The 15042-nt window shown below is 44.4% G+C and overlaps 1 protein-coding gene across 3 annotated transcripts in view; it reads left to right on the top strand.

Moving 5' to 3' along the window:
• The first annotated feature begins 11065 nt into the window (after window positions 1-11065).
• FAM13B (family with sequence similarity 13 member B) overlaps window positions 11066-15042 on the top strand; it is a 50215-nt gene continuing 46238 nt past the window's right edge. The window contains exon 1 of one of the 3 annotated variants that reach the window (XM_068408734.1): window positions 11066-11315. The gene's annotated coding sequence lies outside the window, so the exon portion shown is untranslated. The remainder of the gene's footprint in view (window positions 11316-15042) is intronic. The other 2 variants (XM_068408732.1, XM_068408733.1) reach the window with 2 other exon arrangements.

The following is a 15042-nucleotide window of genomic DNA, read 5'->3' as shown; positions in this document are numbered from 1 at the left end:
CTGCAAAGCACTCTCTGCTCGAAAGAAAAAATATGAAAATACCATAAAAATGTTTATTCACAAAACCCCCACAAATCTAAAACCTTGATCTGGGACCTCTCCCTGAAGCTTGGCTCTTTCAGAGCAAAAGAAGAAAGGCATAAATAGAATTTTATCTAGATTTTTCAGGCTAAATTTCTTAAAATCATATTTTGCACATGGAAACAAGAATATTTCAGTAAAGAAAAGACAATGCATTAATTGCCAGTAATTCACGGTGCCTCCTGACATAAACCTCTTTTAAGGAATGCTGCTAACCAGAAAGTCTACAGTAAACCCCAAATCCAATATGAACAAAGAGCTTCAGTTATGATTTTGTTTTAATTAATAGGATTTGCTTTTAATGCTGAGGACCCTGTCCTGAGTGCGTACATACCCCGTATCTGGATGAGCTGCTGTGGACACTTGTGCTTAACAATAGAGGACCGGTCCACCCAGCCCTTTGTTTGCTCTCGCACTCAATATCCCAGTCTCGGGCTCAATGGGTTTGATTATACTCTATTATAAAAAAAATCCCCAAAGCACACCGGCATTCAACACTTCACCTGTCAAAACTTCCCTAATCCAATTCCTCTTTTTAATAGAAATTCAAGTTAAAATCCAGCCTGGGCGTTATTCCCCTGATTTCAGTGGAGTTTCTCATCAAGGCAAGGTTTGGCCTGGAGATGGCTGATACAATTATATTTTTTCCTTCCTGAAGACAATCAGATTTCCTTGCTATCTGCACTGAGACAACAGAAGTAAATATTCACAGGAAAAAAAATAATAAAAATGAAAAGCTACTAAAACCACATGGCATTACCGTCTGGCTGCTCCCTCCTCAGCTGCTTGGTGGCTGTGTGAGGCAGTGCGAGTTGAAAAAGGTCAGGGTAATCCCTCCTCTCCCTCTGCTCCCCTCCCTCCGCCTGAGCCCATCGCTATTAATATTGATTAGTTTAGTGTTGGGATTGCACAGCATTTAGGGAAAGGACAGATTGCTGCTGCAGAAAGTGCAGGAGGGAGGGAAATGGGAAAACTGACATGGAAAACTGCCCAAGTACATCTTGATTTTTTCTTTTCCTTTTTTTCTTTTCTCCACATTTACCGAAACAATAATGTTTAAGTTTCCCTTCCTGCCCTTCTTGTACAATGCTGAGGTTTGGAGCTCGTTTAAAGGTGGCTGCTGCTGCTGTCAGATTAGTTTGTGGGGAGATTTTGGGTGCAGTACAACGGATCTTCCATTTGCTCCCACTTTGGTAACTCCAGACCCACGGCATGTGGCTCTGCAAGCCGGACCAGGCAGCTGCCCACGGCTGACCTCCCTGCCTGCGCTTCCCAGACGCCGCGGTTGTCCACCCTACTCGCGTGGCTGGTCCCTGTAGTCCACCCATCCCGATGGCATGGACCAGGCTGGACTTGCTCGTAGGGAACCTCTTACTGTTGCAGCGAAGGGAGGATGCGCCGTAGGTGCAGATTGATGTAATCTTAGAAAAAAACTTTTTAAAATGCCGAATAGCTCTTGGGTGTATTTGCAAGACACATTTTGTGTTAGATGTGGGCACCACCCGTAGCCACCTGCTAGAGCCGCTGCTCCCGAGGGCTGTGGACATGCCATGATGTGACACAGCTCCAGCTACGCTTTTCCCTTTTCAGCACAAAGCTACTCGGGGAAATCATCTTTCAAGGCCACTTTTCAAAGGGTTTGGGAGGGAAGGGTTGTGCGCGTTCTCCTAGATGCTGGCGTGGGCTTCCTCTTGCGTAACTCTGGATGTCTGCATCTGAATTACTTGTCTAGACTCCACGATAGTCAACAGGGAGGCAACTAAGTTGGGATAAAATTAATTGTGCCCTATGAGTATCCAGGTTCCTCTACTGACTGTAAAAGGAGCCCGGACAATGAGCTCAGGGAGACAGAGATGTCTCACAGCTGCCGGGGGAAGGTGCTGTGGATCTTTCTGTTGGCATAATAGGCTTAGGTAGAGTGGGTTTGAGTCTGATACATATGCATGGAGAAAATGTGTGTGTTTTAAGGACTTCTTCTTCCAAAGTGTGTTTAAATTAAAATAATCAACACATATGCAGAAAAAATTTATTATTTTTACTCATCAGCATTCATAAATAGTGGTTCCTTTCCACCCAGTGACTCCTTCCTTTATCCATCCCGTTTTCTGTATTTTCAGAGGGGGCTGCTGCATACTGTGGCAAACAGCACTCTGAGAGCACTTCTTACGTAGCTGTGTCTGCGGTGTTTGAGGTAAAGGAGAATGGAGTACTGCAGTGGTGGAAAAACCTGCATAACGCTGCTCAGCTGGAGATGATCTGGGTCCCACTGAGCTCAGCCCTGTGCAAACCTGGCTGTGATGTTTTGGGACCTAAAATTGTCCTGGCACTAATGTAGCCGCATTTTTGTTATGCTAAAAGCCCAGTTGACTTGTGCAGGCTGGCTCGGTTACCTCTGCATCTGCACTCACTGGCCATGCAAAATCAATTTGTGTGCGTACCAGTCATATTTAGCATCAGGACTTGGTTCCCTTGCTTCCATCCCCTTACTCCAACCAACTGTCAAAAATAGAAGCTGTGTTCTTGACCAAAACCCCCTGGGAATATGCAGGAAGGCGGCCGCTGGGTGAACGTTCGGTGTAAGCCATAGCTGAGACTTGGCACTGAACAGTCTCAGTGTCTGTTTAAAGAGAGAGTGTTAACCTCTTCTTGTTAGGCTGGACACCAGATTTAGAAGCGCAGAAGATCAGAAGAGACTTTAAAACACAATCTGAATGATTTGTGAATTCAGGCAGTCCATAAGTTTCAGTTTTTTAAATATATATCCATTTTTTCAAGTAACAATTAGTATTCTTATCATGAAGAGGGATTATAAGGGGAAAACCTCTTAAACTTTTAGACTGGCACAGATTCTCTCAGATGTAGAGAACAAACAAAGCATTAAGGACAGTGAAGCAGAAGCATCTCGCTTTTGGCTTTCCGTGTGCAGTCACAGGCTTGGCCCCTAGCATCCATAGTAGAGCTCAGGCTTTTCTAAACATGCTAAGACAGGGTAGGCATGCTTGTTTTTTCACCACCACTGTTTTAATTGCCCCATTTATTGGCAGACCTAGTATTAAAAACAGTTTGGGATACATTGTTTGGGTTTTTAGGCTGAAGACGTCCAGGGTTTTTTCTTTGGGTTTCTGAGGAAGGTGCAACAGTGTTAGTCCATGTAACATAACGATGAGAAATTACATGTTCTCACTCTCAGTTGAAATCAGTGGATACTCATCTCCATAACGAACATCTTGACCATTGCATAAAGTGCCTGACAAGTTTCTGTAGCTTCAAAGTACTACAATGCTGTGGTCCAACACAGCTTATGTTGGATTCAAGCCTCATGTTTACACTCTCTGTGCAGGACAGACAGCTGTGTGTAGTTTTCATATGGAAAGTTTGGAGTTTGGCCTCAGGGCATTGCACACTGGGGCTGGTCATGGGAGGGAAAGATGGGTAGGTGATGTTTTACTTGGATGCCTTTTACTTTCACTGGGAACTGAGATATTCTTGCTACATGAGCAGCAAAGCAGTTATTTGACAGGTTTGTAACAGCAGGGTTTCAGAGTCACCACCTTCAGTAAGGGGAACGTGGCAGTTACCTGGCCTTGGGGTGACTGTGGTGGCAATGGACCTCTATGGTCTTTGAGGTGCACAGAGGCAGCTGAATGATCCAGCATATAGAAATGGGAAAAACCAGCAAGCCAGCAGAGCAAGCAAACTATAGGATCTTTATCCTGTACACATCAAGCATATAAAGCAATAGTGGTATGGCTGTGTCTGAAAAGCTACCTCAGATACAATGGAAACTGCATTTTATTTTAATCTGCTGCCAAAGGATGAAGGGCTGAGTCAAACCTTCCAGGACTGATACCTCTGACACCAGTGAGTCACCCGCCACTGACAGCACTAAACCGTGCCTGGCAGCACAAGGCACTGAGTGTCTGTCAGCCACCCACAGAGAAACAGGGGAAAACAAATACTTGCTACCAGGATGCAGTAATAGGTGAGAGGAAACGTTTGAAGGGAGCTCAAGAGCAGGGAGGTTTGGTGACTGCTGCCACTTGGCTTTTTCCCTTGGCTGTTGTCACTTGGAAGCAGTGAGCCCAGCATGTGCAGGGCTGGGGCTCCAGGGATATATGTGTGTGAGTGTGTGTGTATATACACATATAAAAAAGGTCTTCATGGATGGGGGGATGACGTGCAGATATTTGGCACAAGAGGTGCTCTGGAAATGCCAAGTTTCATGGAGTCTAGGTGTGCGACTGCAAGAAGAAGGGGTTTCTCTCTTTTTGGTACAACAGTGGGAACCAGATCGCATCTATTTCTCTATGGAGCTGAGGAGGGACAAAGCACCCTAATGAGAGCAGCCCGTTAGAGGAACAGACGCTCGAGAAGATCAGTGTCTGTAGCTGAGCCAATAAGCTGACACAACTGATTTTATAATCACCTTAGTGCTGTCTCGAAATAACACACCCACTCAAATATAACAGTGATTTCATTTTCAAAACGTTGTAGTATTTTTGGTGCTAAAGGTAGGGGATTAATTTTTCAAGGCCAAAAGCTCAGCTGGAATCTGAAAGCACCCTAATTCCTTTAGGTCCCTATGCGCATTGAGCACCTTCCAGAAAGGTAGCAGGATTGGGCGTGTTATAAGCTACCCTTAGAAGGTTTCCCGTCCTTAGGGGAACAGAAGAGAAAAAAAAAAAAGACTTACAGCTTCATTGAAAGGGTTTTCTTAGTTCTCTTTGTGCCTTTTGTTTCGTCTTGCTGCCAAAAAAAATACCCATGTTTGGGAACGGAGACAGGTTCCCAGGCTAAGAGACAATGAATCCTGGGGGTGTAAGGAAAGCAATGATCTCCCTTTGGCAGGGTGTCTGCTGTAATGCTGCACTGCTAGTGTGTAAATACTCAATACTTGTCTTCTACTGTTTGTTTCTTCATTACTTAAGGTGTTTCATTTTCCTTATTGAGACCATTGAACCCTAAGGGTAGGTGTGTACAGAGGATGAGGAGAGAGGAAAGGCTAGTTGTAGGTAGCCATTCTGCTTAGGCTATTTTTCCAACCCCATGTTTTCCAAATAGCTCTGGGGTTTAAACAGTCTATACTAGGAGTCCCATTGCAGCAAAGAGCAAAAAGAGAAAACATAAGTTCGTGGGAGTGGAAATTTCCTCTCTCCCTCTTTGGTCTTATAAAACTTGGTATGGGGGTGAATTTTAAAAGGTTTAACCAGATGGAGATTCTTGCAACAGAACTTTCTCAAGAACTGACCCAAAAGCGTGTCTTCCAGCAGAAAGTACTTGGCTTCAGCCTGGCCTTTTCTAGCAAAATATGGTGACACGTGTGTGCGTTATTAAAGGAAAAAAAATTAATACCAAATGTCCATGCACATGCTTCTCTCCCAAAGACAGGGCAGGGAAAGCAGCATGTGATGTCTTAGTCGCATTAGTTAATATGCTATAGAGAACATGACAGTTTGTGATGAATACTGGTCTAGAAACACTAGTTTAGCATGACTTCCAGTCCTTACTAACAGTCTTTTTTTCCTCTCTCTCTCCTTTGTGTCTCTGGACAGAAGTATCTCTGGCAAGTAGCAGCTCTTAGGGAAAGAGTAAGACCGAGAAATCTTGGGTGAGCATTGGGAGTGTGCTCAAATGTGGCTCTTCTCAGTGCAGCTGGCTGCTCTGGAATAAACAATCCATTGTTGGATTTCTCACTCTTTTACTTTAAACAAAAGGAAAATTACCATTCCTTATGAAGATTAAGTTGGGGCACCAAGTGTGCAGCAAATAGATAACCAATATAATCCAAGATAAGATAATAAATCCAGACATCTACTAACTTGATATCAACTTCAGATTTTCTTTTTGTCCAGAGGACAAAGGGCAATAGGTGGGTCTGTCGTTACAATCCACGTTGTGCTGGGGTAGATATGGAGGTGTGGTATCCTTGACGTCTGGGACACAGGGTTGTGGCTGTATTTTGATGGGTGCCTAACCAGCCCTTCTCTTTGTGTTGCCAAATCATTCCACTTGCAACAGCCTGGGACCTCCTGGCAGCATAAATAGGTTTTATGTTTTGGGGAAAAGAAGAGAAACCCTGAAGTTTTTCAGTTGCCTGAGGAAACAAGGCTGCTGAGGCAGAGGAACAGACTAGGCAGCCAAGTATCTTCTCTAGCTGATCTCTGTGTGCAACTTCCAGAATAAAATCTTGTATTTCTATTTGAAGGGATTCATACATCATCTTTTCCAAAAATCATTTTCCAATTTTACAAGCTTGTTATACAGAGTAAGCCAAACACACAGGTATAACATACTGTGTGCAAGGCTAACAATTATGTAAGAAAGTTGTAATCAGTAAGTTCTACATCTGTTTACTTCTGCATGTTCAAATGAAAGCTGAAAGTATGTTATGTTAAATGCTTTTTTCTTCTCTAAGATGTGAAAAAAAAAAAAAGACTATTTTCCTCTAACGGCATCTGAGGTGAACTGCTATCTCTTCAGAACCTGATCGAACGAGAACGTTTTCAATTACTACTTTTACAGCTTTTGTCTTGCAAATACATATAAAGTGCAGAAATCGGTTGCAGCCTTATTAAGGCTATGTCTTCATAACAGGGTTAACTTGAGCTCTGTACACTCAAACTGACTCCTCTGGAGTTCGTACACTTGGAGTGTGAGCGGCCACACCATGAAATAACATGGGAGCAGCAGAGAGTGATTGTGTTGGCAGCAGACAAATTGTGCTAACTTCAACTGTAGCCTTTCCCCAGCTCCAGGTAAAAGCACCACGGCAGCTCAAGTATAGATCCCTGTGAGTGCAAAGAACAGGAATTCAACAGAATGGGGACATTCAAGCTTGAATTCGAGTTAACTTTCCAGTGGAAACTAGCTTTAGGGCATGAGTTCATGTCTGTCCACAGCCCAAACTGGTGAATGCAGAGAAAAGCAAATAGGAAGTGAAAAATGAAAGTGTGCAATATTGTGATTTTCGCTTGTCTGATGCATACATTGAATGATTTTTTTCCCTTTGGATGAATACTAGCTTGCATAAAATTCAAATAACTCAGCTGTCTATGGATGGGGGGGGGGGAGTGTGGGAAGGGGAACAGAAGGAAGGAAATGGAACTGAGAAGATTGAATTAACCTTTCAATGTCTTGAATTTCAAGAAGGGAAGAATTATCTCCTGTTAAGTCTGCAACCATGCAATTAAAATGTGAACAAGCCTTAAAAGCTGCATTTGTCCCATATTCCTAGATCTCTAAAGACAGATCTTCCGAACCCAAGACTCAGATTCAAAAAGTATTCAAAGGCAGGAGAAAAATCTTGTGCTGTAAATGTTTATTTTAGTCACAGAACTCTGGTAGAAAAATGAGTAAAAATGTCTGACATTTATGTAGAACACGTGCCTTTGACATTGAATTCAGTTTAAAAAAAAACCTTACGTATGTGTCTAGTAATGGCAGACAGTCTTTGAAAAGATGAATGCTTTGCTCTGGAGTTTCTGTTTCCATAAAATAGATTCTTTCACCTGTTTGCTTGAGTGTTGTGAAGCTTCATTTGTTAACACAGGGCAAAGCTTTAAAAATGGAGTTGGATTCTTAGGTACCCTTTTGGACACCGTGAGTCAGAAGAACTGGATACTTGCTGATTTGGAGAGTTATGGATGTCCAACACAGCCAAGTGTCTTGTGTTGGGCATCCTGAAACAAAATGTTTGTTAGAAAATCTTATAATGCTAGAAAAGACAAAGTAAAGACTCAGTTTGGGGGCATGTCTCTGTTTCTGGAATAAATATGCAGGAAAGGGAAGCATTTTGCAGAGCAAGCAGCTGGAAAGTGTTACTGTTTGCTAATTCTTCTTTAGTGTTTAAAGGACTTGCGTTTGTCAATATTTTTTGCAAGATATCAATAGGATCCATTTAAGACAAAAACTGAGCACTTCCAAGTCCAGGAGAGTATATCAAATAATTTGTTTGTATATGGACAATTAAAACCAAAAGCAAATACTTTGCTGACACATGGATAATTTTCCCCTCAAGTGAAAACTGTTGGCATATAATTCACAGGTATTACAGCAGCGTCTTGCTTTGCTATGCATCAGATTTCCACTCCTGCTAGTAAAATAATGACCCAGTCTGAAGGTAAAGAATTGCACGGCAGGCTATCAGCCTTCAAAGGACTGGATGGCATTGCAAAATTGATTCAAGTTCTGGAGTATTCTAGCTCAGTTTGTACTAAGCCTTGTACAACAGTGAGCACAGTTGGGGCAAGGCTATTTTTCTTTCATTTGCTTCAATTCCTGATGAGAAGTAATGCAGGGCTGTTGCTGGAACTAGACTTAATTGGAAACTAAAGTGTTCAGAGAATATTTATTCTAAAGTCATACTAGGTCAGGACTGACATCAGGGATCCATGAAGGAAATATGGCTCCAGTCCTTCTGTGACATATACTGGGAATAATGACTTGTGCTCATGAATAGCTCTTCCTGAAAAGAAGGGAATTACTCTAGTAATCATTTCTGATCTACTGAGTTACTTTGTGAGAACGTAGCAGCAGAATCTCTGAAAAACTTTTAGGCTGAGCAACTTAGCTGGACTTGTAAGATAGCACACTGAGCTACAGAAATGGCTCACCCTTCATGGTGTGGCCCTGGACACGGGCTTACTGATGAGAAAGGGATGCCATGGCACTCTGGTTCTTCAGTCCTAGGAGCCAGATGCTGACCGAATGCATCTGTCAAGCTCCTGGAGCTGCACAGCAGCTGGGGAATGGGTCCTTCTTGTGAGCAGCCTCACACTGTGGCCTTGTCACTGACTCCACGCAAGGCAAGTGCATTGTCATATGTCCTGACATGTTGGTGACAGTCCTATGTCATGTGGTGGGACTGCAGCCATGCACCTGCACAACCCCTGCCCATGCTGGGGCTGCTCTCTGTGTGCCTGTGGGTATGGAGGAGGCAAATGAGCCTGTGCGAGCTCCAAGCTGTCTTGTTTAGACTGCTGACACTGGGCTGGGTATCTGAGCTGTGCGGCAGTCTGCCTACCATGTAAGCGGGAGAATTACAAAATGCTGCCATAAAATTTGAGCTGTGCCCTGAGATAGCGGAAAACGGATGGGGACAGCTCCCACATTGCTCTGTTGTAATTTTTTGCAGTGAGCTGAGAGGCAGATGCCTTCAATAGCTGTACTTTGGTGGTGTTTCTTCCCTTCCCTCTATCTTTATTATCACAGAAAAAGTGGCTAAAGCATCAGGACTCCCGGGCTCCTCTCAACCTTTCGGAAATAGGCAGCGAGAACACAAAGTGAGCAGAAAAGACTAAAATGGCAGCCTGGGACTGCATATGTCTGCCCCCTGCAAGGAACGCTGGAAGCGTTTGAAAGGAGGTAGGATAAGCTGGCATGAAATGGCGTACTCGGAGCCAGTTCAGAGGAGGGAAGACACACTGTCTTGGACTCAAAACCAACGAACAGGTGCTGTGCAGCGCCTGCCTACCTGCCTGCCTCTGCTGTCTGTCTCCTCTTGCTGCGTGTGTTTTCTGTGTCAGGTTTCTTGCAGTTTTATTCCTGTCAACTGGCCAACATATCTGCTGAAGAGCCAGCTGGAGTCCACGCTCTCCCATGTTTCATCAACAAAATTGCCAGCTTGTTCTGATTCGGTATCTTTATTGCTGTTGATGAGGCTAAATGAATCAGAAAGAACACAGCTATGTATACAAAATACAAATTCGGCAACCTCATCCTGATGTGAGGAAATTTTATTAGCTCTTCAAGTGAAGAAATCTGCTGTGGAAGCAGACTGACAGCAAATACTGACGTCTCCTGAGTGGTCGTTTCCCCTGACCCTACACATTTTATTGTTTTGGTATGGCACCTCCTAATGACACTAAATCTTCTAGCAGGAAAATATAGTTTTAGATCTGATTAAAACCAGGCTAATTTACTGTGGGATTGTGACTCTCCCTTCTTCAGATTCTAAATGTAAAACCTCTTAATGAGTCTTATAAATGTATCTCTAGATAAAATTTAGAATCCATGTTGGAAAACCTGAAACAAAACCCTCCCAGCTATTTGGCAATACAGAAGTTTCAGTTAATCCCATCCTACTTCTGTTGGTTTTTTCCCTTTCATATTCTTTGTCAGTTTTTCACAGAAAGAATAGCTTTCCCTAAGATGATTTTTACTAACTAAACCTGAATTTCCTTAAATGCTTTACTAAACCCACCACCTATGTCTGCTGGCAGTGCATGACAGAAAAAGCTGTTGTAGTTTCCATGTGGCATGTGGGATGCGCAGACTGTCAGGCACGGCTTTTAACACTTCTGGTGTAAGCTTGCGTCTCCTCACTAACTTATGCTAACTTAGTTTAAGGGTGCTAAATTTTGTATTTCAAAACGAGTTAGCTCTTTGTCAAAGGGCACTGTGTTACTTCTGGCGCGCTTGCACTTGGGGAATGTTTGGGAGCGATCGCTCTTGACGCTTTAATTCAGAAAATTTACAGGAAACATTTTAATATGGTTATGAGAAATGCAGGAGCCTGCAGGGTGATGCTAACGGCCGTGGTCGTGCTCCGGGCACCCCCGAGCCCACACAGGCCGAGGCGGGCGCATGGCTGAGTCACTGCAAGGTTAAGAAGAGGAAAAAGTTAATCCCTGGGTCACCGCTCGTCGTTCCCGGGTGCGGTGTGGCAGTGGGTGAGGCTCCCTGCAGCCGGGCAGCCCGGGGCCATCACGGCCGGCTGCTCCACCGCCCCGGCCAGCCCGCCGAACTGCCCCCGGCCGCCAGCCCCCTTCCTCGGGCGGCTTCTCCCGCCCGGGGCCTGCGGGCCGCCGCCCTGAGGTACCCTCCGGCCTGAGGGAGCCGCCGCCCGCGGCGGGGGCCCGGGTCACCCCTCAGCGCCGCCCCGCCCCGCCGCCACCAGCGACCCCTCCCCGCCCGCAGCACGTGACCCCGAGGGAGGGGGCGCGCGCTGCACCTGTCAGTCAGCGCGTCACTTCCGCCAGTTGCCGCCGCTACCGTTGGGGACCCCCCGCTCAGGCGAGGCGCGCTCGAGCGACGGAGCGGCTCTGGGGACGGACGGCGCCCGGGTCGGCAGCGCGGCGGCCGCGGCAGACGGCGGCGGCGGCCGAGGGAGGAGGAGGCCTGCGAGGAGAGCGGAGCGGCGACGAGAGGCCCGCGCCGGCCCCCGGGGTAGGAAGAGGCGGAGGAACCTGCTGCTGGTGCTGAGGACGGCGGGGAGGGCGAGTCACCCGGCAACGGTGAGGGGCTGCGGGGCGCATGCGCGGGGCTGCGCGGGCCGGGGGCGGCGGCGGGGGGGGGTTGCCCTGTGGCGCGGGGGCGGCGGGCTGCGGCCCGGGCCGGGCTCCCCGCGCTGGGGGCGGCTTGTGGGGCAGGGCGGGTGTCACGTCAGGCTTCAGGAACCTTCGGGGACCGGCGCTGATAAGGGGCGCGGGAACTTCCTCGTCCTGGCAGCCGAGGTGGCAGCGCCGGGCGCGTTGCGGGGCTGCGTGGTGCAGAAGTTGCTGGAGCCTCTCGGAGGGAGCTGTCACGGGGTGCGTTCGCTTCCCAGGTTGCGCTTGTGTCGGTGGGACCTTCGGGGCAGCCCTGACAGCCCGCAGGGGTTTCTTGGCTCTTCCACCGGAGTTGTCTGCCGAGCCTGTTCCCTCCTCCCACGGTGGAGCAGCGTTATCCCCCCCTGCGATGGGGCCTGGCACGCTGACAGGATTAGCCTGGCAGCTCCCTGCCAGCAAAGTTGGTTCCAGAAGTTAAAGAAAGGTAGTCACTAAATAAATCTTCTGTGAGTACGAAGGCGACGCTAGCATTAAGAATGCTGGCTTATGGACTTACTGCTCCAGCCTGTGACCAAATACATCTTCTGAGGAATCTGTCAGTGTGGGTTTCCATTGTTCTGGGAAGCTCCTTAGGGATTTAAACATTGGAGTGTAAATGCTCCTTACTACCAAAATTTGCTTTAACATGAGATGCTCCAATGTTAGGGTATTTCTTCTAGGCTTGAGCAAAAAACCAAACCAAAACTGAAAAAGCCACACCTGCCACCAAACACTGCACCTTGAACTTTTAATACACAACTCTCTGAGTCCCTTGGTCTGGCTGCATTTTTAAATTGTTACAAAATTTGTTACTGTCAGCCTCAAGGAGGGGAAAAGGTAATGAATGAAGAAAGCAGATACCAGCTAATCACTTTTGCCTGTTTAAAAAAAGGAAACAATGTATCAAAACCTACACAGTTATTTATTTTTTTCCAGGCGTATATTCCTGAGTATCCTCAGGGATGGAATAGTGTGTGATTTTGGATTAAATTGTTGATCTGGGTTAGCATTTAGGTTTGAAGTTTTTCAGTCTTCTGTGCAGTTTAATCTGCCAGCATTAAAAAACAAAAAGCTAGTTTGTTGTCCTATATTATAACATTCAGTTGGCTTGTTAGCCTGTTTTTTTTTTTTTTTTTACTGCTCATTAATAGTAAATTGCTTTGCATGTTCTTTGTTGCATAGATTTGAAGGTACCTAGAATCTTTTTTTTTTATCTGCTTTGTATTTTGTATATTGTCTAGCACCATAGGGATCCTTTCCTTGTCTTGACAACATTACAATAACGAATCAAATATCTCAATGTTTTGAAAGCATCAAACTGGAATTTTACAGTATTATTTTAGAAAAATCAATCAAGTTGAGTGTTCCATGGTTACATTCAAAGAAGTTGACTAGGAGGAACTCCTGATAATTTCTAATGCTTGCAAATTTTGAGATGGACAGCATGTCAAAACATCCCAGTTTGTGATAGTTTTTATCTGCTCAGTCAATTTGGGCTCTTGCTGTATGTGCTGCTTGTAACATGGGAGGACTTTCTAACAGCTCGTTAAAAGACTTAATTTAACATTTGTCATGTGTCTCATAACGTGAGACCTGTGCAAGCAGTGAAGCTTTTCTTTTTACTGTACATAACAGCATGTTTGCAAAAGCAGGTGAGGCTGAAGAAATATTCCGTACATTTGAAACAGACATCAGTAAGTTTCGTGAAACCCCCCCTGCTTTCTGTGTGTGAAGGCTTTTTGTGGTCATTTTTTCCTTTCAAAATATTTGACCTTTTGATCTCTGGTCAAATGTTTATAGCTCAGCAGTGATGCCCCTTTTCTAGAGCTCATTAGAAAGTGAGTAAAACCTGCCAAGTCTGAGGTGATTTTTTTAGTTTGGATTTTTGTGTTTTGTTTTTTCCCTCCCCCCCAAAAGAAGCTGCAGCTATAAGGAAGAGGAAGTGGTGTCGGGAGGAGAGCGCCTTCAAGCTGTCCTTAAATTCTGTGTGTAACACCAGATTATTTTTTGCTGCCATGTTAGCACACAAACCAAAAATCTAATAGCCATTGGGATGAGTGTGAATGGACATCTTGCAGGGCAATTCAGTATTTGGATCTGTAAGGATGAAAGATGGTAAACCTTTTAGCTTTTTTTCTTCTATTGCAGACTCAGTTACATATTTATTAATCATTTCAGATGTGAGGACTGTTACTTAGGAACCAGAAAAATGACACTATCCAAAACATCTGAGGAGGAGATGAAGGAATATTGAATCCTCTATGAAGGGCTCTGAAAGAGGGAGATTTGTTACTTGTCATGCAGTTTTTAAAGTGACGAATATATCAGTTATTCAGAGGCTGTATGTCTCATGTCAAAATTGTATTCAGGCCGAGAATACAAGAATTTTGCATTGCTCCCTGGAAAGTTAGTGAAATTGGGCAATTCATTTTTGAGTTTCTCTCTGACTATTATTTTCTGTAAGTTGTAAATTTTGCCTGCAATAACTTTCTTTGAGAATAATGACTAGCTGTGTCAAGGCTTTAGTAAATTCAGGTTTGGCTTTGTATTTGTACTGGCTTCATAGCCAGCTGTTGGGATTTGTGAAAGTTCAGTCACTTCAGATGAATTTTGTGTGTTCTTACAGCAGAGAAGATAATGTATATGTTACTGCATCTTCCAGCAGGCTTTTTTTTTTTTTTTTGTAGAGCTGATTTGTTTTTAAGTCTTAAAAAACATAGTTTAGAAGGTGATTACGGTGCTGAAAACCTGTTAGCTTTGCAGCATATGGGTGGAGTCATTCAGTACATGAAATGGGTAACATTTTGCAGGTGGATCTAGGACCATATTCTGATTATAGTGAAACGAAGAGTTCCATTGTGATAGCAACAAACAATTCTGCTCTTGTGGTCTCTCACCTATGAATGCATGAAATTTTATCCTGCCTGTTTGTCTTAAATGAAGAAAAATACGACAAACTTGAGCTTAAAATAAGATACTGCATTATGTTTATCTTCAAACAGCTTGTAACAAAGACTGTGGTTGCAGAGGCTTTTTTTTTTGTATTGAGAGGTTTAAATGGTTTATTTTCTTCCCGATCTGGACATTTGTAAGGACATTTGGGTGGGGCAGGTGTTTGACCAGGACAGAGTATCTGGTGGGAACCCCGAATTCATTGTCCAGGTTCCGGTCTCACTAGCTGCTCTCTTCGTATGTCTCTTCTGTTCAATGTTCTCTGCAGTGTTCAGGATTAAAATTTGTGCTCAGCTGTGTAGGATAATAATACTTGGACAAAATTGAAAAGATGAGAGCTGGAATCTTACGAATGTGGTTCTTCTTTTATACTCTTCTTTTAGGTCTGTATATTTGAAAGGTTTTTTCCCCTTTTTACTGAACTTCACATTTCATTAACTCTTTTGTTGTCACTCTTTTAATGTAATGAGGTTACTTAATTTTAGTCTGCAATGTAATTTCTAACCTTGTGATTTCTGGTGGTATCTTCAAATTTGGTCATGAAGTTGTGACAAGAATTGGTTCTGGAGGAGACCTCATTAGCAGTCGTTTCTTTTTCTTTTTTTTTTTTCCCTTCTCCCCCCTTTCCCCTGAAACTCAGAGTCATTGCTACAGAATTGAATTCTTCATTGAAATGTCTTACTCTTTCAGTGGGGATGCTAAG

Source organism: Nyctibius grandis, chromosome 10 (genome assembly GCF_013368605.1).
Source record: "Nyctibius grandis isolate bNycGra1 chromosome 10, bNycGra1.pri, whole genome shotgun sequence".
Taxonomy (NCBI): Eukaryota; Metazoa; Chordata; class Aves; order Nyctibiiformes; family Nyctibiidae; genus Nyctibius; species Nyctibius grandis.
This window is presented reverse-complemented; position numbering and strand designations above follow the sequence as displayed.